The sequence below is a fragment of the Meriones unguiculatus genome, chromosome 1, assembly GCF_030254825.1.
Source record: "Meriones unguiculatus strain TT.TT164.6M chromosome 1, Bangor_MerUng_6.1, whole genome shotgun sequence".
In the NCBI taxonomy this organism is placed as follows: Eukaryota; Metazoa; Chordata; class Mammalia; order Rodentia; family Muridae; genus Meriones; species Meriones unguiculatus.
The window spans coordinates 70,394,251-70,417,429 of NC_083349.1; positions in this window are offsets into that span (position 1 = coordinate 70,394,251).

Here is a 23,179-nt window from a genome sequence, read left to right on the forward strand (position 1 = left end):
TCTTCACACTCAGGGCATCACATGTGAGATTATTTGGAGACAGAGTCTTTACAGAGGCTGAGAGCAGGTCATTAGCCTCGGCTCTAATACAGTGTGGTGGTGTGCTTATGACAAAGGAGAAATATGGACTCAGAGACAGGTTCACAGAGAACATACATGTGCCTGCCTGCTACCCCCAGACCAGACCCTTTGCTCTCAGCCTCAGATAGGACAATCCCAGCTACACCCTGGAAAACCAATGCAGGTCTCAATTTCTTCAGGCCCTACAGCTGGGAGAAACTGAGCCTTTGAGTCAGACACAATCTGGTGATAAAAGTGGGGTTGGGAGCCAGATGCAATGGAGCCTACCTTCAGTCTCAGCATGGGGGACCAAAGTAGGAGACCAGTCTGGACGACACAGAAAATAAAAACAGAAACCCAAGGAAATGAAAAGGCATGGCGAGAGAGGTGGCTCAGCTATTAAAAGCACTTGCTATTCTTGCAGGAGACAGATTTGATTTTCATCATCTACAATAGCAGCTCACAACCATCTGTGACCCTCCCTAGTTCCAGGGGCTCCGACGCCCTCTTCTGGTGTCTGTGGACCCCAGACATGCATATGGTGTAGAGACAAAATATACGCATAAGATAAAAACTAAGTACTTAATTATGCAAAGAATAACCCTCCCTCCCCCACAAGCAGTAGGGAAGGAAGAGGGATTCCAGGCCAGGAGAAATGACAGAACCTGGGGTGTGACCCCACCTGATGTGTTTGAGGACTGGCAGACAGTTGATGCCGTCCGTGCAGAGCTGGTGAGAACGCTGAGGTGCTATGGTAGTCTGCGTGAGAACTGTCCCCATAGGCTCACGTATCTGAACGCTTGGTTCCTGAACGATGGTGCCTACTTGAGGAGCTTGTGCTGACAGAAGCTCATCAGGGGCAGGCTTTAAGAGTCTGTACCCTTGGCTACTTCCCATTCACTCTCTCTGCTTTCTTCTCATGGCCAAAGAAGTGATGAGGCAGTGTCTCACTCTGGCCACCCCCTGGCCATGTCCTTGCCAGCATCATGGACTCTCTCTGGAATCCTGAGCCAAAATAAACTCCTTGGCCCCTCTTTAGGCCATACTTTGATCACAGCAGCTTTAACAGGCAACTAATCTCAGCCCACTCCTGATGAATGGCCCGACAGAAGGGTTTTGTTCTGATAATCAGGTGTTCCAGAGTCCTGAGGAAGGATACTGTAGGAGATTTGGAGTTTAAAAATGGTCAAAATTAAATACTAACCAGCGTACTGGAACAAGGGAAATCAAATTGGCCCAGTAAAGAATGAAGTCATGAGAGTGCCTGGCTTTTGTGATGGAGGCACAGCTCCCTCTGCCCACCCAGCTGAGCTTCGTGGAGAACCTACATTTCTGGTCAGGTTCTGGCACTCAGGATATCTTAGCAGTGACACCTCAGGAAGAGGTGGCCACTCAGTGGTGGCCAGACAGGCACCCCAAAGGAACACTCCTCCAGTAGGCAGCCTCTTCCAATACTGGGGAGCCTAACATTTTGCAGCATCAAGGCCTGGCATGGTGGGGCATGCTTGCAATCTTAGTACCCGGCAGGGAGGGGGAGGCCGGAAGAGCAGGAGTTCAAGGACAGCCTGAGCTACATAGGAAGTCCAGCACCAGCACTGGCTGTGTGGAAGGGAGGTGGAGTCTATCAGGAATTTTGTGGCATTATCCCGGCCAAGGAGGACCCCTGTCTCATCAGACCTTCCCACGTAAGTCCTGCTCACGTAACAGGGGTTCTCACACCTTTGTTTACTCTTTTATCTCAGTGTCTCCATCACTGTGGATGCAGAAGACTGAGTACCCTCCTGACCCCTGGGCCTCAGTGACACACCTACTTCACCATCTGACAGAATTTTCCTTCAGAAAAATTAGCCTCACATTTGCGAAGCTCTGACAGCATGTCCCTGAACCCAACCCAGCTGACACTCTATAATACAAGATCAGAAAATTTGTGCCCCTCTAAAAAGTGGTTATCAGCCTTCTAGCCTGGGTAATGTCTAGTTAGCCACACCACCTGGACTACCAAAGATCCCCCCCCAACCAGTGCAGCAGAAAGCTTCCTTTGCAGGCTCAGACCCGCCATCTTCTTTTCTACAGAGCCCAGCACATGCTGGCCCATTCATTCCTGATCTCTTGCACATACACGGGACTGACTGCCTCATTTTGAAAGTGCCCTGGGACCTACAGAAAAATGGTGCAGCTCAGAAGCCGGAGGCTCAAGTTACTCCAGAGCTGCCCCAAATCTCTCTTCACTCAAGTGCTTCGGAACAGGTCTTTTCCATCTGTCTGTCTCCTGCTTGCTGGCGAGCTAGACCAGGGCTCTGGAGCATGGAGCATGAGCTTGGAATCCCATTCCAAGTTCATGAGTGACAAGCAGCTAATATCCAATGCTATGTAGTGGATTTTTTTTTCCCTCAACTCTCTGGGAGGAAAAAAAATGATGCAAATGAAATACCCCAAGGGTGAGGGCAGCTTGTTGTAACTTATGATTAATCTTGGAAAACCACATGCGTTAAGTCCTGAAGCTAGCCCAAACCCAGAAACATGATATGGCTCACTCACGAACACCCTGGCTCCCTCCTTCCACAACCTTAGGTCCTTTACACAAAGCAGCTCTCCTGCTGCCCAGTCAGGCAACTTCATTGGGACCAGCTAAGAAAATGGCAGCCTTGTCAGTTTTGTGGGAGAGAAGCCCTCTGTTCAGATTTAAACAAAGCAAGTTTTATAAGCTTTGCTTGTGTAAGGATCCAGCCCCAGTGCTGTTCATGACAATGTAGTGCTGGGGACCTTTGCATCCTTTCCCAGGGTATCTGGAAGACAGATCCAGGGCAGACTATGGCAAACAGCTCCTGGAGGCAAAGGATGGGTCATGGTCATGACACCACTTCAAAAACAGGAGATGGCCTAACAAAGTATGAAATGATGTCATTCACAGGGAAATGGGTAGAACTGAAGAGCATCATGTTAGCCTGAATAAGTCAGACTCAGAAGACAAACTTCATGTTTTCCTTCATACATGGAGAACTAGAAGTGTGTGTGTGTGTGTGTGTGTGTGTGTGTGTGTGATAAAAGTAGAATGGAGGGCTATGTGGGGGAAAGAAAAACAAGCGAGAATAATCTGGGGAAGAAATAAAACTTTTTTTTCCTCAAATGTGGACGCTGACATGGACAAAGTCTAAGGTACATGTATGTATGAGCATGTCATAATAGAACTCATTATTTTGTATGTTAACTAAAACAACCAAAAACGTTAAGAAAAAGAAAACAAGAGTAAGGTAGCCTTGTGTCCCCCAAGATGGGGCCTTTGCTAGATGGCTACCTTGGACTGCAAGTCAACCCTCTCTGCCACCCCAGACTTCTACCCGTGTCAGTGTCACTAATACCTGTTGTCGCTAACCTCTTTTACCTTACTTCCAAAATGTCTTGAGAAGAACGGTCACTGGACGCCCTGTCCAGCTGCCTCAGTTCCTCTGGGAGTTCTTTGTCCCGGCTAATAATTATGAAATGGGTTGTGCATGTGCAGTGCTGAAGGCGCACCTGGCGCTCCTTTTATGGACTCCTAAGAGGAGAAAAGTGGAAGTGCCAACGGATAACCAGGGGTCCCCTCCGTGTTGTTGTACATATGACATTTTATTTTTTAATATTTATTTTTATTTTATATAAGTTGGTGTTTTGTCTATGTGTGTGAAGGGGTCAGATCCCCTAGAACAGGAGTGAGCGGCCATGTGGGTGCTGGGAATTGAACCCGGGTCGTTTGGAAGAGTAGACAGTGCTCTTAACTGCTGAGCCATCTCTCCAGCCCATACATATAATATTTTCTGAGAAACCAGATGGGAAGAAACTCCTTCATCTTGCTGTGACCCTTACATCCAGGTCACCCCAGCCATGGGGTGGAGGCTGCAGATAGGACTATTTCACTATGTAAAGACTTTTCCTTGTTGAGACCATCTTACACCATAGTGCAGGTGAGTCTACCATTCACTGTGTAATCCAAGCTGGCTACCAACTTGCAGTAACGCCCCTGCCTCAGGACCTCCTAAATGCTTACGTTACAAGAGTAAGCACATCCATTTTAAAAACACTTCGGCAGCAGGCACAGTGATTCACACCTGCAATCCCTGCACCGGGAGGTGGAGGCAGAGGGATCAAAAGTTCAAAGCTTGCCTTGCCTGCATGGTGAATTTGAGGCCAGCTTAGACCACATGGGACACTGTCTCAAAACCAAACATGCAAATGGCCGCCACCCTTAATGTAACAAATACTGAGGCAGGAGACAGTCTGGAGCAGTTTTGTCCTTACATTTGACCCTCTTAGCATTTAGTGGCAAGCGTCCCTAGATCCTTCGTTTCTGTCCCTATCTCCTCCGTTTCTTTTTCACTTAGGATTTGATGCTTGTTTAATTCAAGTTCCAAGCATTTGTGCTCTAGGCTACATCGGAATACTATGTGTCAACAGTATTTGCTGTCTTCTCCCACCGCCACCCGGTGTCTTAAGATAGGGCCTCATTTCTGGAGCTGACTTTAAGGTAACTGGCCTAAGAAGCAGCAGGGATAAACCAAGGGTTTGAACGGGCGGGAGACCTTGTCTTCCCTAAAGGAAAGGAAGCAGCATTGCCGGCCACAGTGTGGGAAAGGCCGGGTAGGGGTCTAGGATGTCCAAGAGAGAGGGCTTTTACATTAATGGTCTGGTATCTGCAGCTTCATTCCCAGCTCTGATTTTAATGAGCCTCTTCCACATGGAATCTCCTGCCTCCATCCATGTTAATCGTGCAGCGGTCTGATGGCCCCTGATTTATGCACATCAATACTGTTTACAAACATGAAAGGCGCCCAGCCGTGTTTGAACTTTAGGCACCGCCATTGGTTATCGATAAGGACCGAAGTCTCTGCAGGTGGTGTGTCAATAGCACCAGGTCAATATCCCACTCGGGAGGAGCTAGGCCTTGCCGCCTGGCTGGGGGAGGAGCCGCTGCCGTAGTCTCCAGCTCTCTTGTTCTGCCTTCTCCAGGGCCATCTTCCTTCCCAGGAAGTGTCCCAGCCACACCATATGGGGCCCATCTGGTTTTTTCTGGAGACACTTAAGACCTTGATATCCATGAGAGGGTCGGTGTAGATGGTGGCTCCTGCACGATACCTACGTCTCTGTTAAAGTCAGAGACCTCAGAAGAGTTAAGTAGCTAGAGCCAGCCTGTAGCTGACCCAAAGCTTCGTCTCCAGGAGCAGGGCATAGGGCTTGGAGAGACCAACACTTCCGGTTGGAAGAAATCAGGAGGCGGGCTCTGAGGTGAGCCTGGCTCACATAGCACACACATGCTTCACGTTCCAAGCTTCTAGTCACTGATTTTCAAACCTAACCCCTTTCCCACTCTCAGAATGTCAAGCATGGAGCCAGGCAGCTCAATCCTAAGGAGTCTAACTGCTGCCAGGACTTCAGGAAGCAAGAGTCGGGTTCTTCCTCAAAGCTCCTCCGGGTCTCCTGCTCTGCCTCCCCAATACCTTGGTCTCCTGTACACTCCCACCCTTTCATACCAACCTCAGGATGTTGACCAGTCATCTGATATGTGTTTTGAGCGGCTCCCAGAAGCATTGCGGGCTGGAAATACCGGCCTGGAAGATAACTTGCTTCCGTGTTCTCCCCTGATGGAATGAGCACGGAAGTGTGACAGTGACAGCTAGACTTGATGAAGTGTTGAGAGACACTTTGTATGTGTGTGTGCAAGTGTGCGTATCAGGAATGTCCCCCTCTCACTGTCCACCTTTCTTGATAGAGGGCCTCTCGCCGAACCTGAAGCTCGGTCCTTTAGCTAGACTGGCTGACCAATGAACTGTAGAGATTCGCCTGTTTTTCCACCCAACGCCCAGCTGTGGGGTTACCGGTGCACCTCCAGTGCCGAGCTAGGGCTCCGAGCTGAGTTCTCCCAAGCTTTCTCAGCAAGCACTCTCCTGACGGAGCCAGCTCCCCACCACCAAGCAGGCAGTTCTTGGAGACACCACTGACCTTGTTTCTGGAAGCCTCCATGAGCTCCCAGGTACTTTACTAATTATTCCTCAGCAGGACAGTGTGACCTGCTGTCTTCACCCTGTGTCTAGAACTTGTGCTAAGGGGCTGTGGAACCATTTTGTTAAAAACAAGCCACCTGGTAGCCACCTTTGCATTCAAACACAGCATCTTTACAACGTAACAGCTTAGGTTGCAAATTGGGCCTTTTTTTCCCCTACCTCTCTCCTCTTCCATTCTCCTCCTTGCTAATTGGCAGAAAACTAATGAACAAGGCACTGTCTGAGCAGATGTTCCTAGTGGAAAAAAGGCAGAATTGGAATTTTTTTTGCCTTAAAAAAATTCTTTTTGAACACATCAAGATGTGGAAGTCAGGAATGGAGAGACAGTCACAATAGATTCTGCAAAGCACAGAGGAGTCGGGATGCCTGTTTGTGTGCAGAATGCACGTGTGTTTTCTCTTTTGTCTTAATTTCCTTGCATCTTTTTTTTTTCTTTTCCCCCCTCATATTTGGCTGTAGCTCATAATTAGCAGCTAGGCCTCTGGGACCTAATTAACCAATTCAATTAACAAGAAAAGCACACAAGTCACCCTGACATTTGTCAGCCATTAGTAGGGATGTCAGAGTGGCAGTTTCAGCCACCACATTAATGGTGATTAGCTCATTTGTGATTCACTCTCACTGTGCTATCCTCCTGGAGCGAAGCCTCTAAGCCACGCTGCCCAGAGCTGAGGGGTCAGCAGGTTACCCTGCACGGGTCACGAGGAAACTCCTGACCAGATATCCCCCGGGTCAGGCTCTATTCTAAACATGCTCTGTTCTCCTAACTCCCATGACAAGCCACTTTGGGTAGCTGGAAAAGCTTGTCTGTCTTTCCAGGTTCTGCAAAGTTTTCCGTGTTAGGGAAGGGGCCTTTTAACTTTGACTGCTGTCAGGATTTGGGGCTGCTGGTTCCCAGATTCACGTCCTTCACTTGGCAGCCTTGCCCAGTCAGCGCAGCAGCCAGGGTCCCATTCCTGTGCCGCTGCCTTTGTTCTTGGGGTAGATTCAAGAACCTTCCATGATTCAGACAGGTACTCATGCACTACCGCAGACAGCCTTGCCTCTGATCTGCCTTAATTTAACTCCATTTCTCCAGAAGCCTTCATTTCCTGGTGACAGCAGGGTGGGGGTGGGGAGTGGGGAGTGGGGGTAGGTGGGGATGATGATGACAGTGATGGTGGTGATAATGATGGCAGTGGTGGTGATGATAATGATGATGCTGGTGATGATGGTGATGATAATCATGATGGTTTAGTGGTGGTGGTGGTGATGGTGGTGTTTACAGTGCTGCTGATGGTGGTGGTGAAGGTGACAATGGTGATGATTGTGGTGGTTATGGTGGTGTTTTTGGTGATGATGATGGTAGTGATGTTGATGATGATGGTGGTGATAATGATGATGGTGGTTGAGGAGGTGGTGGTAGTGATGATGATGATGGTGGTTGAGGAGGCGGGGTAGTGTTCAGGTGCCTGGCTTAACAGATGACAAGGAGGTGGCAAGGCCCTCAAGCATTAGATTCCTGGTGATGTGTCTGTAAGATTATGGGACAAATTAAATAACGACGATTAGGCAAGCAACAGATCTTCTATATGAAAGTGGTTTATTAGATGGAGATGGAGGAAGGGAGAGAAGGGAGAGCAGGACATAATGAGGAGAAAGAAAAAGGGGGGAAAGAGAGAGGGGGCGCCCCAATAGAGAAAGGCGAGAAGGCCAAGAGAGAAGAGGCCAGGAGCAAGAGAGACCAAGAGAGGGACCATATGGCTTGCTGGTCCCTTTAAGGGGCAAGGTAACCACGCCTTCCAGGTGTAGCCACCTGGCCACACATGATGACATCGTAAGTTGCTAGGCAACCCCGAAGCAGGTTTGGTTGCAAAATCCTAAAAGTGTCTGCTGGGGCAGCTCTTTCCCTTTCTCTGAGTCAGTCTCCAGGGAAGTTTTCAAGCTTCCCTGGTATGCTAGCTTGCAGAAATAACCACGCATCCTTTAGAGACCGTGTGGGTCCATGAGTCCTAGAGTTCTAGCGACAGCGCCATCTGCACGGAGGGCAATACCATTCTCACAGGAGCACCTATGGGGCAGGGGCAGGGGCAGCTGAGGCCTCCACCTCCACCTCCCTCTGAGCCCTCTATACCCTTCACCTAAACACTACGGAGTTAGTCTTCTTGTTTACAAGATGGTGGCCTTGTGATTCCAGCCATCATGACTGCATTCCAGTAAGAAAAAACAGGGAGAGGCATGAAACATGTCAAATGCACATCCATTTTATTTAAATCAAAGAACCAGTAGCTTTCCAGGAAACTCTGCTCAGCACGTGACCACTTCCGATTGACCAGGGCTATCTTATGCTGTCGCCTCAACTGCAGGGGACCCCAGGAAACTGCTTTTCTTCAGTGAATGTGTGATTGCTGCAAGACCGTTCCACAGACATGGTGGCCCCTGTTTGACCGCACAGGGCTGCTCAGCAAGGTTCTGTCATTTGCCTCAAATCACAGTGTTGGGCAAGGACAGAGCAATGACTCGGCTTCAGATGTGTTATATTCAAAGAAGGCTTTTGTTCTGAGTTTTTTCCTTCCAGTCCTACAGTGCACAAGCCATGAGTCCTCCGGGGTTTATTCTAAAGCCCATGGCAGACATCCCAGCCACCAACATTCTCTACCACCTCCCTCAAAAAAAAAAAAAAAAATCGGGCTGAAAACCCCAGAAGACACTCTTGGCTTGCCTGTTGCTTGCTTGGTGCCCAGCTGCATGCTAATGGGACACATGTGGGTCTCATTTCCCAGAGTGCTCACCCAAACAAGCCTCCAGAGGAACCCCATTTGCCAATCCTCTGTCCCCTCCTGCAGCACCCCTGTCCATGCTAACACACAAAGTTTATCCCTTCAAGCTGGAGACACCCTAGGCTGTGCAATTAGACTAGAGGAGAAAACACACCTCGTTCCAAAGGTGATTCCTACCACTTGGAAATCAGAGTCCATTAATTACAGGCCTCTATTGATTCATTACCACAAAACAGCCTGGATTGCTTGCCTGGGGTGTAACCTTTCTCCACGGAGGGAGACGGACATTCTTTACAGGTAATCTGCAGGGCCCAACAGCAAATACCTAGAATGGAGACTATTCACGTATGAACGCTGTAGCAGGCCTGTATTGTTATACCCATTGTTCCCTCACAAAGAGCAACGGGCAGGTGGAATCTATTTTAGCTGAGAAGGCGCGACAGAAATTCTTGCTACTGAGTGTTTGATACTGATGATAGAATCACATCAGGGAACAGTGCTGAAAGGGGAAGAGTCATTTTTATTTCTGAACTTTAGAGAAGACAGTCTGTCCTGCACTCAGGCTCCCCAGGGCTTGGGCCTCTGTGTGGGCCTGGGGACGGAGAAGTTTGTGTTGTGTTGTGTTTTGTTTTGTTTTGCTTTTAATGATGTTCAATGAAAATGGTTTTAGGGGGTGGCTTCGGAGTAGAAAGCCAGGGAGGAAATGAAAAATATTACAATGTCACATGCAGGCAACATATGCTGCTCTAAAATCATTCTATTTGAAAAAAAAAAATGTTTCCAGGGAACAGAGGCTGTGAGCTGTGAATGATAATGAAGGGTGTGGCTGCTTAAGAGTTGGTGGTTCTAAGTGATACCATTTGGTACAATGGAAACAGGAACTTGATTCTGCTTTGGGTTGGCATCTGTTCTGTGGGCAGAAGAGATGCCACAGAGCTACCTCCTCTAACCCTTCAAAGTGGTTCTTCAGAGACTTCTGCCATGCCCACCTGCATGAGGGGTCGGGAGGTGGCTCAGCAGTTAGGCAGAAAAGAGACCAATGACATGATTTGTTTCCAGTCTAGTAACAGAGACAGGAGCAGTGAGGGAGCGGGGCTGGCCCTGCTAAGAGTGTGGAGACTGAAAGACAACACATAGCCCATCCTTCCATGGCAATCTCTAGTAGGAAGCATGGTGCTGAGAGCAAAGACCAGCAACACATTAGCTTGGAGTCGCCTGTGAGTACGGTAAGAATTGCTGATCCCACCAAGTTAGAGTGAAGACTGTTACCCACATTTTTTATTAAGCAAGCTTTCCATTCTGTCACACAGGGCTGTCTCCCTAAAGCAAGGTTTGGAAAAATAGCATTGAACATGAGGAAGAGGGTGGAGCTTATGTGGTCCAAAAAACTGCAGCACTCTCATTTTTTTAAGGGTTGGGGAAGTTCCAGGGGGAGTTTGATTATGTAGGAACTTGGCTGAACATTTCAAAATTATTTGGCAGAACATCTTACCTTATGGTACATTCCAGGTGTGACGAAAACTCCATAGGATGGGGAGCATGTTAAATACCAGAAACAGGGTAAAGCACAGTCAACTTCAATTTTGCAGCAAAGGGAAATGAACTTGTTCTGATCTTATGACAGTATGGCTTCCATCTTTACGATGGAGTCAGGCTGGTCCATCAGAATATCCAAAATACTTACCAACCAGTCTGCATGGTTGCCAGGCAGACAAAGGCATGGATCAATGAGAATGGGTACCAACCATCTGAGCTCAACCAGAAGGACTGAGACTCTGTCAGGCATGTTCTACGTGTCAGTGGAAGCCACCCATTCACTGACTGTGTAGTTAGAGACTGAATGAGGAAAGAGGGCAATTCCATTGGTTGTTTGAAATACTACAGCCCACAAGTATCTAGAAAGATGCATGGAAATAAAAACCAATCAGATGAGGAAAGTGTAGGCTTTTTGTTTTGAGCTTGCTGAAGCAGGACATCAATCACCATCATCTAAGCTGAGCAAAGACACAGGCAAGACCATGTGGAAAGTGAGCTTGGGGTGTGTCCTGACTAGAGGCTATCGGGTACCAAGTTAGTGGTGGGTTAGCTGGAGGGGGCAGCCATCAGATTAGTTAAGTCCTGTAGTCTGCTTTCTCTCATTGTCTCAATTTGTAAATAGTAAAAATATATATATATATATATATATATATATATATATATATATATATAGAAAGCTGTCATTTACTCTCCTGGACCATCATTACAGAAAGTTATTGTTCATTTTCCTGGATGTTGTCACTGGAGATGGCAATTGGGTCTGAGCAAGACTGAGTTCGAGCAGATGTTCAAACAGACGACAAACCCGGGGACGTCTCCGGGTGTTATCAACCATCATTGTTGCAGAACTCTGCCTCCCTGGGTTATTCACTGTAGACAGAAATTTGCTGCAGGTTGTATGGCTAAGTCCTATTTTTACATATGTGTTGTATCTCTTGATACATTCAGCCTCTTTGGTGTGTGAAGCTTTAAGTTGGGGCTTGATAGACTCAGTCCTGGGCTTGTGTCTGGTTTGGTCCAGTCCTTTCTCCTGTATCATTCTTTTCCTCAGGAAAAAATGGAGACAGTTCTATATTATTGTGTTGATGTGTTTTTTTAAGGATTTATGTCACATCCTTCCATTCAGTGTCACATCCTGCACAGCTCCAGGGACTTGGCCTAACTGGGGAAGTGAGGGAATGAAATGATGAATAAAGGTACACACAGCAGAGCTGGGATTGGGTGGAGTGGGCTATTTGAAGGAGAAGCCACAGCACCCGTGAAGTTCAGTGTGTTTGTGGTACACAGTTGAGCAGGGAGGCTGGGTGTACAATACAGCTGAATTAAGGAGGCAGTGTTTATGATGGACAGCTGCCTTGAGGGGCGGGTTTAGCTAAGCTTGGAAGAGCAGTACCTGCAGAGCAGGCTGTGAACACAGGGGAGAAAGCTGCAGTGGACATGTTCTGGACACACCAGCAGCACCCTCACATGACCAGGAGAAGGCTTCACCATGTGCCTGAACCTGGGGAAGGCTTTGCCGTTTTGCTTGGGTTTAAGGCATTGGAGGACCTTACACGGCTGTGCCTCCATTAAGAGTACACATTCACCAGGGATTTTGTTTTCATGGGGCTTCCTCTGCTTCCTACACAAAGGCCTCTGGAACATAAAGTTGGCATCGATAACTTCATACAGGAAACAGCATTCCACTTCATTAGTCACCTACCAAAGCAAGGGTTCTCATGTGCACCTCTCCCTTTCGTCCTGATTTTCCATATGGTCAAGCAGCCATTTCAAGGCAAATTTCTTTCTTTCTTTCTTTCTCTTTCTTTCTTTTTCTTAGTTTCTGCCCCTCTTGACTCTATTCTCAGGGATAATATTCCCACCTTATGGTATGTGCTCTGTTCTATACATGCTGTCACACACTAGATTCATGTTGATAACCCCACAGCCAAGGTACAGAGTAGTCCTATGGCCTCAGGATCTTACCTGTTGTCTTTAACCGTGTCTGTTTCCTTTCCTTACCCTCCATCTCAATGCTGGGAAACTGCTAATGTGTTTTCCTTCTCATAGATAGATAGACAGATAGATAGATAATAGATAGACAGACAGATAGATAATAGGCAGACAAACAGATAGATACTAGAAGGCAGATAGATAGATAGATAGATAGATAGATAGATAGATAGATAGATACTAGACAGACAAACAGATAGATAATAGACAGATAATAGATGATTGATAGACAATTAATAGACAGATGATAGATGATTGATAGATTAAAGATATAGATAGAAAGATGATAGACAGAATAGATAGATAGAGAAAGAGAGAGACAGATGATTTTTTTTCATGTTTTTTTCCATATTTAAGAGAAACCTCACTTAACTTTCTGGCTGTGGTACCTACACATTGTTCCAGGAGCCTCATCTGAGTTGTTTTGCTTGTCAACAGGTCTCTCTGCTGAGTTATAGTCCATAACATACATGAACCACAGTTTTTTAACCTGTCCAATGTTTAGATTGTTTGTGAGGCTGGGATATTAGGAATAAAGCTGCTCTGGGTTTTTGCGTGTGGTTTTCATGTTTTCTTTTCTGTGAAAGAGCAATCACGGGGTCACGTGGGGTCACACATCTAGTCTTAGGGAAACTGCGCAGCGGCTTTGCAGACTGGAGGTGCTACCCCTGCTGCCAACTCACCCTGAGCCTGGAGGGGGCGGCACCTCTCCACGGTGCATGATGCCCACATCCTTTCAGTTGCTCGTTAGCCACTGGCTGCCCTTCTCTGTGCCAAGTGTGTGTGTGTCTCTTTCACCTGGCCTTCAACTGGGATCACATGGGTGTTGTAGCTGCTGCTGGTGGTTGCGGCCGTGGGAGGACTTCAGAGCTGCTTGTAAAATGCACTCTGGATGATCACCTCTCATCAAATACGTGTCTTGGAACGTATTTTCTCATAAGTATGTTTTTAAGATCTCTCTTGGCTTACATGTATCCTCCATCTTAGACCCTACTCGCCACACATTGCTTTCCTGTTGCTGTGATAAAACACCGTGGCCAAAGGCAAACAGAAGTAGAGAGTTTATTTTGGCTTGTGGTTACACAGGATGAGAATCCATCATAGCAGGGCGGAGCCATAGAAGCGAGTGACACATATGGTGGCAAGAACAGGAAGAAGGGAGAGCATGTTTGTAGCAACAAGCAGGAAGCAGAGAGTAAACAAGATGAGCGTGTAAGCTCTCACACTCCGCCTGTGCCTCCAGACAATCTCTCCCTTCTGCCACAGACTGCCGCTAGGGAAATCCTCCCCAAGGAGCATGACCCACCGGGGGCCAGCTATTCAAGTGCCTGAACCACCACTCTGCTTAAATTTCTCTGTCTTAAATGCGTCAAGCTTCCTGGGAGACCATGATAACCTTTTGTTTGGAGAAAAGCCAGCAGCCACCTCTCACAGACGTCACCTGGGCTTGAGTAATTCCACAGGGTTAAAGACGGAGGCAAGGGCAGCTTCTCCTGCAGCAGCTACTTGGAAGAGCTCTTGGAGAACTTTCATTTCCTTTCCCTGGATCTGCCTCCTGTACAGCACATGGACGTGCGACTCAGTTCCTTCTTTGTCCATTTGAAACAGCCAGATGAGGCCACACCATGCAGGAGAAATACCCTCAGTTCCAGATCTCCAAGATCTGGGTTGTGATCCCCACAGAGGGTGAAAATAGGAAGCACAGGCCTCACTGGCCTGACGGTCAGGAGGGAGACACTCACAGGCATGCCCAAGCACTCTTTACAGGGCCAGTGTGCCCCCTTTTCCATTTCCATGGAATGAATCCATTGTGCCAGGGCCTATAGCATGAGCTTGAATAGAAAGATGGGCAAAGCCCCACAAAGCCCCACACTCATAAGGCGTGTGCTCTGTAGTGGCCACACCCCACTTTCCCAGCGGTGCCCACCTCACCCCCTTCTCCTTTCCTCTGGCTTCCACTAGTCCTCAGCTCACAGGTACTCTTGGGAAAGCCTTGCAGTCATCATTCTCCACCCCAGAGATACCGACCTCAGATATGCCCACATTCCACCTCACCAGATGCCTGAATCTCTGGGTTCCCTACTAAGAAGCAGCACAGCTTCCCCTTTATCAGGTGCAGAGCTCAGTCCCCTTGCTCTGGTGGAGCCCTGCCCGTGCCCAGATGCTGCAGCCGGCTCAGCCATGATCACCACAGGGACCTGGAAATGGGCATGGGGAATGATAGACAGAGGCAAGACTCTAGGTCAACCCGGGAATGAACATTTATCTTAATTCCCCCCATAGCTGTTTAGACATCCTTTAGCTAGCTCGAAAGAGAACACTGCCAGCAGAGCTTGCACAAAAGCCTCTCTGACATCTTTCCCTGAGTCCTCCCTTCCCCACCCCTGTGGCTTTGTTTTGCCGGGGAGGACATTTCTCCTAGTTCACAGTTGCCTGAAGTCATGCAGCCACATCTCAGTTAGGCTTTGTACCTGAGAAAGAAGCTGCAGATTGAACCCTAACACTCAGGGCCTCATGGGACCCCCCAGGCCTGTGCTCTTCCAGTGACTTCAAAACTCACTTATTTATGGACCTTGATCCTTTAACCGCAGACCCCAAAGAGCTCAGCACCACACTTTCCCTTCCCTGAAGGAAAGTCCAGCTGCCCTTCTCTCCAGCACCACCCGTTGAGGAAAACCAGAAGGCGATGAAATATTTTTGGAAAGCCATCGGAGCCTTGGCTGGATACAGAAAAAAGAGAAATGAGAGGGCAAAGTTGTCTTTAGCTCTGAGGAAGGCACAAACTAACAGATGGAGAGTAAAGAGGAGTGCTCTCACGTTAGGGATGGAGCTCAAGGAAAGGGAGTCTCAGTCTCCAGGCAGGACAAGATCAGAGGTCCTCAGAGGTCAACCCCAGCGTTCTATCACCCGGCGCTTCAGTGGCTATGGCTGCTGCGGTGTTCTGCACCTTGCACAGGCTTGAACTCCCGCTCCTGCCGTGGGCCAGACATCAGTATGGCTTCCCCAGGTGTACTTTTTCCTAATATACTTCCCCAAACTCCTTCAAATGGGTCTCACTGGCTCTTCAGAGGTCTTCGAGAATTTGCAGGTGTGAGTGTGCTCAGGAGATAGCCCCTGAGTGGAAGCACTCTGCTCTCTTCCTCTGTCTGGCTATCGCCTTTCAGCCGATACAAGCTAGGTTCAGCTTGAACACCCCCAACCAAACACCCCAAAGCCTAAAAGTCTGAGCACCGACAATTACACACAAAAGTTCCAGGTTAGAGTTTTGTGCGTGTGCTCAGTGTCTCACAGACCCTTGTGCCTTTGCTTAGAGTCCACGAGCCTGAGCTCGAGAGCAGAGAAATCCTGGCCTCTCTGCCTTCCTGTTGCTTCTCCGTGTCACAAAAAGTTAAAGGACAGGTGAACACCACCGCTGAGAGTTTGAGATCCAAACAAGAGGAAGAGAGGGGCCATGCAAGCAAGCGACCGTGAGGACGTGAGTTCAGATCCCAGGCACCCACACACGTGAAAAGCCAAGTGCAGCAGCGTGTATACTCCTGATCCTGGTCCTGGGAAATCGGGAGGAAACTGGGAGCTGGCTGGTCAGCCAGTCTAGCCAGCCCATGAGCTTCAGGTCCACTGGGAGACCCTGTTTCAAAACAAACCAAAACCAAATAAAACCCAAACAAGAAAAGTGGAGAGAAACTGTGATTGAGGAAGACACCTGTAGTGAGAGTGTAAACAGCGTGGAGGAGATAAGCAAAGAAGGCCAGAAACCAGCCAGTATAGATTGATGAGAAGGGGTAAGACAACAGAATGACGACATGCTTAAAAATAAATGATATAAAAACCCAAAGCTAGGACCGAATGAAGGAGCCCTCTCTCTTGAGCACTCTCGTGTAGTGCAGCAGAATACGCTGGCGCCCTGAGGGGCCCGTCCTGGAAACATCTTTTGCTGTGACTGAATACCTGAGACTGAATCATTTATCAGTTGTGAAGAGGTTTATTTAGTTCGTAATCCTGGAGGTTGGAAGAACAGGATTGTGTGGGATAATATCTTTCTTTTTAACGTAAAAAGATGCGCTTACTTTATTATGTGTGCACTGGTGATTTGTCTGTTTGCATGTATGTGGACCACATGAATGGTAGTGCCCTCCAGAAGAGGGTGTTGGATCCCCTGGAAATGAAGTTAAAGATGGTTGTGAGCCACTCTTGGCAGAGGAAAACTTAAGGGCAGGTGGGCAAGCGAGTAGAAGAGGAGGGAAGGGGGAAGAAGGAGGACCACGTTGCGGTAATAACCTCCTCCTGTGATAACTCCATTAATCCCTTCAAGGGGCAGACTTCCCATGATGCAGCACCTCTCGGTGACCCTGCTACCTCTCACTGTCATTAGACTGGCAGTTAAATCCCAACCTGAGCTTCAGCAGGGCACTCCCACACCACAATGGTTGTCCACACCTCCAAGAAGTCTACCGTGTTTCGAAGACTCACACAGCCAGAACAGCCAGAACAAGACGCCCTCGTCACCAGATTTCCCCTCCAAGTTCTCGTTAAATTACTGTTTAAGATTATCAGCTTCAGCTTATCCGTTTAAAAATGGAGTGTCAGTTAGGGCTCTGGGACTTTGGTGGCATGAACACGGTGGAACAAATAAGTCTGCTGCCAAGGGACACAGGGCTGTTCCAAGGTGGCCCTCAGCTCCCCACTCTCTCTCTCCCACCCCTCCCCCACCAGCCCATATTGTCCCAAAGCATTTGTCCTTAATGGTCAATTGGAGAGTATTTCAGGGGAAATTTAACGCATATGGTTTTGATTCGTTTACACTTAACTCATCAAAACACTCTCTTTTTATTTTTTTCCCTGGGAGTTTGTTGCCATTTGGGAAACATTTTCAGATGTGATAAAAGCTTTTTAAATGATCAGGAAAGAGCCTGAAGCTTAGTCATGGAAACAAGGCAGGCTCAACATGGAAGCAGGCTGAGGGCCAGGCCTGGTTCAAGATCAACAATTTGGGACCCCAATTTCCCCCTTACCCTTGAAGATGGGCCAGGTTAGAGAGAGAGGAAACCTCAGGAGGGACGATCCAGTGTGGATGCCTCGAACTGGGCCCGCATCTGCAGGTGGACAGTAGGGTGAGCAGAGCTACACCCGCTGCCTTGAGTAAAACTCCTTACTAGGTCCCGTCACATAGCCTGGGCCACCTAGGTCCTCTAAATTTAACGCTTGTCTGTGGTTACGGTGTGTGTGTGGGGGGGGGTTGATCTGTACCAAGAAACCAAAGACCAGAGATGAAAACAACCTGCCCAAATTCACATGTGCTTCCTATAGAGCCTAAAACCAGGTTCCTGTAAACACAGCCCTAAACAGAAATGTAGACACAGCCCTGAACTGAAATGTAATCACCTTCTCTGTGCTCTAACCATTGCTGGGACTCGCCATGTTCTGGGACAAATGACAGGCAGGGGCTTTCATGTGAAATGTGACATTGGGCAAGTTTCAAAGCTTCTCTGAGTGTTAAGAGATGGTTGATACTGTGACCAGGAGGCAAAGATCCAAGCTCCATGCCTGGGCTCAGGCCTCAGCCCTGAGGCTGGCCAGTTCGTTGACTGTGGGCAAGTTCCCTATAACCTGGCCGCCTGGAGGTGTTCGTCAGCTGGCTATTCTCACTGTTCCAGACAACCCCTTAACGACCTAGTGATGCAAGGACTTCTGAGAATATTGCCATATTACAGATAAGTAAACTGAGGCCTGTGACAGTTACGGGTCCTTAGTTGTTCAAGGTAATTAGTAGAGTGTAAATTCAAACTCGGGTCTTTCTGAATATGGAGCAACAAGTTTCTGGGATTTACTGGGAATGAAGTCTAGCATGATGAGTGAGATTACCTTTTGATTTTATAGATTTTTGACTATACAGAGGAGGCATTTTCATCTACTATCTTTCATCTTTGCAACATAGTGATGAGGGATGCTAAATGTCGGGAAATCCCAAATAACATTTTCATCATGTTGACACCTGATATGCCAATCTGTTACAGGACACTTGCACCCGGGGAGACTGAAAGACAAAGGCAAGTTGTGTGCACGTAAAGAAAAGCATAAACCCCGAGGTGGAGAGCCCAGCTTTGGCCCCGCATGGACAGCCCATCGGCGAGTCTAACGGCTTGGCTGCTCTCAGAGATCTTTACCTCCCATCGCTCTTCTCCACAATTCTCCAGCCAGCTTCCATCTCAGAAGCATCCCGTGGCCACCAGCAGTTCTAGGCTGATGGACACCCAGTTTAACCATGTCGGAAGAAAGAGAGTGTTGTCAACCTGCTCCATCAAAACCTCCGGACTGATTCTCACCTGGCATGGCTGAACTACCTCCCACCACTCTGACACTACCAAAATATCCTTACTCCAGATGCGAAGTCTGCCCCTGTGATGGCCCTGCCTCTGGGGATACTGGGGAAGCAGTGGCTGTTCAAACCAGAAAACTGGGGCCAGGATTGACTCCACTGGATTGACTCCAGGATTGACCCAACACACCCCTAAGTGCCTATTGTCAGACTAAACTAGCTTAGCTGTAGCATTATATTTCCTTGCTGCCAAACAGTCAAGATAACATCTCTGGGTGCCTTGGACCCCACTCTCTATTCTGTAAATTAAGCCTGCCAAGATGCATAGCTCTTTGGGCTGCCATGAGGGCTACTTGAAATGACATCTAGCAAGTCAGTAGCTACCACTATAGAAGATATTCAACATAGGTGTGGCCTTCCTCCACTCATGCTCCATCCCTTGAATTGTCTTGGCCAATTTCCCTGTCCAACTGATTCAACAAACCCTTCTTCAGTAATCTTGAGCTAAGTCATCCCATGAATGCTCAGAGAGAGAAATGGGGACTCATAGCCAATTCAACTACAGGCACAAGTCCTCCAGGAAGTAGGAAGAAGATGGAGCTCTCTGATGAAAGCTGGTTATTTAATTAGCCAAAAAAAAACCAAAAAAACAAAAAAACAAACAAACAAACAAAAAAAAAATGCATTCCAGAGATCTCCCAGAGGCCTATTATGACTTCCATGGCAGGTTTAAATCTTTGTATTTAGCTCTGACAATTGAGGCAGCTGAATCTAATAATAATGGCAGATACCAGGTATGAAAACCAACATTATCTATCTATCTATCTATCTATCTATCTATCTATCTATCTATCTATCTATCTATCTATCTAGTCCTCATAACAACCATCCCTCAGGTAGGTAGCTGAGATTTAAGCAATGAAGGTTGTGGGCTAGGTTCTGTAAACAGTGCCCTCTGGTGTTGGGAGGCTGCCTAGCTCTCATGTGGCAGAGTATAAATCCATACCACCCATTTGTTCTTTAATTGCTGTAAATATCCCACCCAACATCTCAGAGGCCAAAGATAGTCTCATCTAGTAAGTGATGGAGATTTCTAGAGTCCTTGCCATCACTGTGCAAGACACTTAGTTCCATGAATTCCACCCCCAGCCTCATATCCCAGATGTAGGCTCCTTGGTGGAAGAGCTTGATGCTGTTTCCCTGGAGAGACTGGTTCAGAAGGTGCCAAAAGAAGAAGAGGGAAATAGTAAGATCTGGAGAGGACAGGAACTCCACAAGGAGAGCAACAGAACCAGAAAATTTGAACACAGAGATGTTTCCAGAGACTCATACTCCGACCAAGTACCATGCATAGATAACCTAGAACCCCTGCACAGATGTAGCCCATGGCAGTTCAGTGTCCAAGCGGGTTCCATAGTAATGGGAACAGGGACTGCCTCTGACATAAACTGATTGGCCTGCTCTTTGATCACCTCCCCCTGAGGGGGGAGCAGCCTTACCAGGCCACAGAAGATGACAATGCAGCCATTCCTGATGTGATCTGATAGAGTAAGATCAGAAGGAAGGAGAGGAGGACCTCCCTTATCAGTGGACTTGGGGAGGGGCATGTGTGAAGAAGGGGAAGGGAAGGTGGGATTAGGAGGGGAGGAGGGGGGTTATGGGGGGATACAAAGTGAATAAAGTGTAATTAATAAAAAAGAAAAAACATTTGCATACTGAAAAATATTAATAAATGGTGGAAGACTAAAAAAAAAAAAAGAATGTTTATTCACAAGTGAATAAGTGAATGGGCTATCCAAGTTAGACACCAAGAAGGGCTTTCATAACAAAATAGCTTGTTTGGTCACAGTGAGCAACTGGAGCTGATGTTGGGCGTTGAAAAACAGGACAACTGGCCTTGATGCCAAGCAGTTGATGAAGTTTTCAGTGCCCAGACTGAAGCTAAAAGAATGTGCTCCCTAAATCACCCCAGAATCCTTTGACCTCATACAATATCTGGCCAAAAGACATTTTCTTAGAAAAATGAAGTTACTCCAACCCAACTTCCAAGCCAAGTGGCCACTGAGCTGATGTTGAGACAGCTGGCTGTGGGCCACGGGGATCCAGCCCTTTCACGCAGATCTTCTGGTCAGAACTCTTCCTGCTCCCCAGCACAGGGAGGACAGGTCAGGGAGGTGAGCCCAGTGCCCTGCAGGTTGGCCCAGCTCCCTGAAAGGATTCAGGAATGCTGGCCAGAGCAAGGTGGTCCCAGCTCCATTTTCTAGCAAACCAAACCCTCAGGTCCTCATCCCTCCATCATTTTCTACCCCATCTTTTCCCACCTGGACACGAGCAGAATGGAGGGAAATTTATGTATGGGTACAATTTTTAATCTTTTCAGTTTCTTAGGACTCTCCCAAGAGAGCACTCTGACAAGTCTGCAAGGAGAGTCTCTCATGTCCTGGACCCAGATCAGGGCACAGGCAGCAGGACCCAAACATGCCCATCAGATCAGCTGGTCATGAGTCGGGGCTTGAGACTCTAAGAATTCCTCTCAGCTTATGAAAGCTTTGATCACAAACTGGATAATACCACATTAAAATATTGATCTGAGCTGATGGGGCTCGTTGACTAGGGAGCCCGGCATGTGGTGCCTGGGTTTCTACACAGAGTGGGCACTTGGTATGCCCAAGGAGACTGCACCATGACAGCAGAACATCAGAATCCTCTCCGTTTCTCAGCCTCTGGGTGTCGGCAGCATTCTAAGTAAACCAAGTCAGGTGATTCCTCCGTGTGGCTCAGGGCCGTACATTTGCATTGCAAGCACAAGGCTCCGTGCAGGGCTGCCCACCCATTCCTGCTCTGTCTTTGGAGGCTGCCTTGGGTAAAACTGTCAAGATGAGAAGATTGGCCTTGGCACCTCCCAGCTCTCCTCGAAGTGATCAGATCTGCAGGGACCAGGTCTCTGAAGGAAGAGGCTGGGAAACAAGATGATAAATTATGACAGCAAGGGAAAATTGGAAAGCTGGACGTGATGATGATGTCATTCAGTCTGTGGTCTCAGCATGGATGAGGCTGAAGCAAGGGGATTGCTGCCAGTTCAAGGCCAGAGTGAGACACTGCAAAAGAGAAAGAAGATGCTGGATATATTATTAAGGGGAAAGAATGGAAAAGAAGGAGGGAGGGAAAGGGGGGGAAGAAAAGAAAAGGGAAAGCCAGGTTGGGCTCCATGAGGGTCTGCTGAGTGCTGAGATATGAGCACATGAATTCAAAGGCAAGGGACAGTCCATCCAAATGCTTGCTAGTCTACCCAGTGAGACAATCAGATTGGCCTTTAGAACCACAGGTTTGTAACACAGAAAAGAGACTAAAGAAGAGGAGGCATCAAACTACTTGCTTGGTTTTCACCCTGGGGTCCAAGGCAGGCTGCCTTCTCTGTGATAGGTGCATGCCCAGAAAGGGGAAACAGAGGCTAGATACAGAATTACAGGCCTCTCCTGCAGCACAGCCCCAGGCCTGCTGGGCCCATGGCTCCAAACGGAGAAACTAAAGTGGCAGCCACCTCCTGTGTCCCCTGTACTCACTCAAAGCAGGCTCTTAGCCGGGACTAAGGGCTTCATGCTGTTAGCTCTGACGTTTAGAAACAGCCAGTTTCTCCTGTTCCAGTGTCCACAGGAAGAACACTTTCAGGAAAGCAGGCTGTGGGGGTGCAGAACGTCCTTAAGGAAGAAAGAATGAAGCAGGGTAGTACTAGAGGACAGTGGAGTACAGTAAAGGGCAGTAAAGGACAAGGAGTACCCTTTGCCAGACACAGCTCTTCCCATCCCGGTATGTCTCCTTTCAGCCTCATGGTTAGATGTGACCAATGAATCTGAGCAGAAATGAGCTGTGTACCTTTCAAACAAGAAGCTTCAACTTCTGAAACTCTCCCCCTCAGGTGTTTGAAATGCAGATCATTTGATGTGACGGTAGCTCCATCAGCCTACTTGGCCATGATTCCCACGATTCCCACTACAATACGGGACAGACTTAGACTACATCCATACATAAAACAGAGTAAGCAGGGACGGTTGCTCTGTGAAGCTGAGTGCTTCACAGCTTAGTCTGTATGCTGGGCGTGGTTTGCCTGAGTGGCTCTGGGTATCAAAGATCTGACTCTGACACGTGGCTTCCTTCTCTCAGCCTCGTCTGAGGCTCCAGCAGGGCTGGCCTGGCTAAGAGTCCTCCCAGCAGGAAGGAAGATTGTAGAAAGGTCCAAAGACAATTTCCTGCTCCCTTCAGCACCTGAAGGGAGGAGGCAGAGTCTCTAAAAACACTTCTATGGAGAAGCTTGACTCTTCCCTATCCCTGATTTCCCATCATTCCCCTGAAATCCACCCAACACCAAGCCCAGCTTACACATTGACTTAAACATTCCTGCTGTGTGGTTTTTAATCCCCGGAAACAAAAGCTCATCAAAAAAACAAAAACAAGGTCATTTGTTTTTATTTTACTTTTTATGA